We start from the raw sequence: 4,128 nt of genomic DNA, 5'->3' as shown, positions 1-4,128 counted from the left end.
ACCACTGATTGAGTATCACCTCTGATCACCTCTGACTAAACATGAATTTTATTTTAGTCAGTTTTTTTTTTTGCATGACATTGACAGTGACATTTTGCCGCACTGATCTCACAATCGTGTATCTGCTGTTCTAGTAGTTGCATCATATTAACATTATTTTTGTTTGTTTGCCCCTTTGCAGGACTTAAGCCCTCCAATATTGTGGTAAAGTCGGACTGCACACTGAAAATCCTCGACTTTGGGTTGGCCCGTAGGGCCGGCACCACCCTTCATGATGACGCCGTACGTCGTTACGCGGTACTACCGTGCGCCGGAGGTCATCCTCGGGATGGGGTACAAGGAGAACGTCGACATCTGTCGGTCGGCTGCATCATGGGGGAGATGATACGCGGCGGCGTCCTGTTCCCGGTACAGATCATATTGATCAGTGGAATAAAATCATTGGTGAGTGCTCCCGAAATCCCGGTGATCAAAAGTACGCGAATCATTGCAACTCTTCTTCTACTTCTTCTTCTGCTTCAGAACAATTGGGTACTCCGTCCCAGAACTTTATGACGCGGTTGCAACCGACCGTGCGGAACTACGTGGAGAACAGGCCCCGCTACTCGGGGTACGCGTTCGATCGGCTCTTCCCGGACGTGCTGTTCCCGACCGACTCGAACGAGCACAACCGACTGAAGCTAGTCAGGCGCGGGATCTGCTCAGCAGGATGCTGGTGGTCGATCCGGAGCACCGCATCTCGGTCGACAGGCGCTGGTGCACAGCTACATCAACGTGTGGTTCGACGAGAGCGAAGTGAATGCGGTAAGGTTAATCTGTTGTGCAAAGAAAAGAGAAGGTTAGATGATATGTATTGCATTCACCTTCGCTTTTGCAGCCCGCACCCGGGCCCGTACGATCACAGCGTGGACGAGCGTGAGCACACGGTCGTCGAGCAGGAAGGAGCTGATCTACCAGGAGGTGATGGAGTACGAGGCGCGCAATAATCTGGCGGACGGGGAGGGCGCTCCACGGTAGAACCAGAGGGCAGCTGTACCGCTCGGTCCGGTTCACAGCCAACTTTCTCCTCTTTAGCGACGGACGAGGCAGCAGGAGCAGCGGCAACCGCACCACCACACCACCACCCGGTAGAAGAAGGAACGACGACGACGACGACGACAGAGCAGGAGGAGCCTACTGGAGGGAGTGAGGCGCCAGCCACTCTTAGTTCCCTCTCCTCCACCCTGAGGCGGGCACACCACAAGCAAGAACAAGTGAAAGCAATAATGCTACCTTTTTAGCAAAAACCATTAACCCTGGACCCAGGGCAACCGACCCCCCTCGGCTGAAGCTCATCGGCTCACGCGTGCGGCGTTGCGGTCAGTTTCGAGGGGGAAAACCAAGACACACACACGCAACTAGAAGTGTCCGGATGCAAATGCAACAGCAGAGGGAGCTAGAGAGAGAGAAAGAGAGAGTGATTGGTTTCAAGTATCTATCCTAGCGTAGAGAAAGGAAAAAAGGGAGTTGCTGAAGTGATGCCGGCAGCTGTGCGTCTTTTGGGTGGTGATGGTAGTGTGTGTGTATGTGTGTATGTGTGGTGGGACATTTCCCTTTGTACGTCGTCCTCTCTCTTTCGCTCTCTCTCTCTCTCTCTCTTCCGTATCTGGTCATATGAATAAGTGCAATAATGTGTCGTCCACACGGCAGCCTGCTTGGGGGAAAAAGAGGAAGCAACAGTGGCATGAATGAAGAATGAGAGAGAGATAGAGTGAGAGAGAGAGAGAAAGATAAATAGATCGAGAGAGAGAGAGAGAGAGAGAGAGAAAGAAAGAAAGAAAGAGAGAGAGAGAGAAAGAGAGAGAGAGAGAGAGAGAGAGAGAGAGAGAAAAAAGTGATATTTACAGCCTGACAAAGAACGAGAATGTCCTTAGTAGAAATTGCGGTCGGTGTCTGGTCGGTATTCCGAATGATTAGTAACCGAAAAGTGAGAACAGAAGAGTAGAGCAGTCAAGCGAATGAACCAGAACTACAGAAAGCTCAAGAACTAGAGCGAGCGAGAAGGGAACTGTGAAGACAAACGTTTAGTTGGAGTTTTAGGTTTACATTTCCGTTATCATTTCGTTTCGGGGTAAGTTTTCCTTTTCTTTTGTTATTAATTGTTTCGCAAGTTCTCGATCAACTACTGTCGATAGTAGTAGTAGTAGTAGTAGTACTGTCGAAACAAATATCACACAGAGTTCAAAGTTCAAACAGTTTTTTCCCCCGTCAACAGTGCAGTACTGTTTGTTATCTTAGTTCGCTCTTGAATTGAATTATGGACCGATGATACATCACCATCGACGGATTAGGATTAGGTTGTTGATTTAACGAGAGCACTAAACGCTACGGACAAACTGTACTATGGATTCCATCCTGTATAAGCTGCAGTTCTCAATACACAGACACACCCACTGCCCTCTATTTTGAATTAAGAAGCAAACTCGAAACGACAAAGGCAAAGACACCGAACACAGACAGAAAGACAGGCTCAAATAATTGTTGAACCTATACCACCATACCCTCCGCACTCTCAGAAATCGACGCAGAAAAGGAACAAAAATAAAAAACACGTACTTAAACCGACAGACAGACACGAGAAGAGGGAAAAGAAATAGTTAAAGCATCTTTTATTCAGTTCAGGAGCATACCATGCCTCCATAAAAACGCTAAAATTGAAAACAACGGTACAGCAAAGTAAAACAAACAAAAAGAAGCAAAAAAAGGAAGGTATTGATAAATTATTTGACTCACAGCAAGGGGGGGGGGGACAGCGACACGCAGTGACAAGCATCCTTCGGGAAGAGTTTAAGGAAGATTGGGGTGTGCGTCAAGTGTATTTGTTAATTGCAAACTCATTTTGAAGAAAGACGTCGTCGGCAGTAAGGCAGTAAATATTACTTTAGTCTATATATATATATATATCATTAAATACCATAATACAATAATACCTTATAATGAATATATGATACCGTAGCAGGAAATATCCGTGTACATAGCAAACAGCTCTAGGGTGTTCCCCTCACTTTATAATGCTATATAGAAATGGGGTAGGGAAAATGCGTACAGAGGAGCCGTGTGCGCGACAAAGAGATAGAGAGAGAGAGAGAGAGCGGCAGATTTCGCAAATAATCAAGCTAAATAATTATGGTTACTGGAAAGACTATTACAAAAACAGCAGACTATTGAAACGCAATGCGCAGGAAAGAAGGAAGTCTCTCTTCCTTTTACCAATTCTCATCATTTGAGTAAAGAGAGGTAAAAACAACTGACCGGGCGTCACACGCCACGGTTTTGACTCACACACCACACACCATCATACCCTCACTTCTAAGGAGGGAAGAACAAGGGGACATCATGGGGAAACGCTGCTGTGTATTGAGAGTGATTAGTTCGAATAATGAAAACAACACAAAAAGAAAAGCATTCTCCCCCAACAACAGAAAAACGCATAGGAAAAAAAGGGAAATCTCTACCCCCCCCCCCCCCCCACTCCTCGGAATAGATGATAACACAACACAGAACACACATTAATGAAACAAATAACCAATTCTTCAAGCGCAAAAAAAAACACACAGCAGAGAGCAGCAGCTTTGTTTGTCTCCCCGTCGGCACAACACCTCCTCAACCCGTATGCTGCAACATTCTATGAAAGGAAAAAGGAAAACCCCTCTATTTCTCTACACTAATCGAACGTTAATTGCGGTTTAAAGTTTTCACACCCTTCTCTTCTCAATCGTATCATGGTCGAAGAAAACAAACGTGGAGAATGAAGAAGAAAAACGAGTGTAGTAGGAAAAAAAATAAAAACTTTAAAACGAAAACAGCAGCAAAAAACATAAACATTACGAACGAACAAACAAAACACACTAAAGCAAAGCAAACAATTTAGTGCAAAATAGAGCGCAAGCAATTCATACACACACACACACACACACACACACACACACCACACACACTCGGACACAGAAAAATAGAGAAAAAGGACTCGGAGTTAGATGAAGGCAGCGAGTGGTAAAAAAATAAACAAAAAAAAAACATAAAACATTAAGCAAGCTTACATGAAAAAAAAAACAAACAAATAACCAAAACAAAACAAACGAACAAAAA

The 4,128-nt window shown here is 45.1% G+C and overlaps 1 pseudogene; it reads left to right on the top strand.

Annotated features, from left to right (window-relative positions):
* Positions 1–291: 291 nt before the first annotated feature.
* On the top strand, positions 292–928 carry LOC121596782 (annotated as a pseudogene).
* Positions 929–4,128: the final 3,200 nt, after the last annotated feature.

Source organism: Anopheles merus, chromosome 3R (assembly GCF_017562075.2).
Source record: "Anopheles merus strain MAF chromosome 3R, AmerM5.1, whole genome shotgun sequence".
NCBI lineage: Eukaryota > Metazoa > Arthropoda > Insecta > Diptera > Culicidae > Anopheles > Anopheles merus.
The sequence above is the reverse complement of the archived record's forward strand: the minus strand, read 5'-3'. Positions and strand labels throughout refer to the sequence as shown.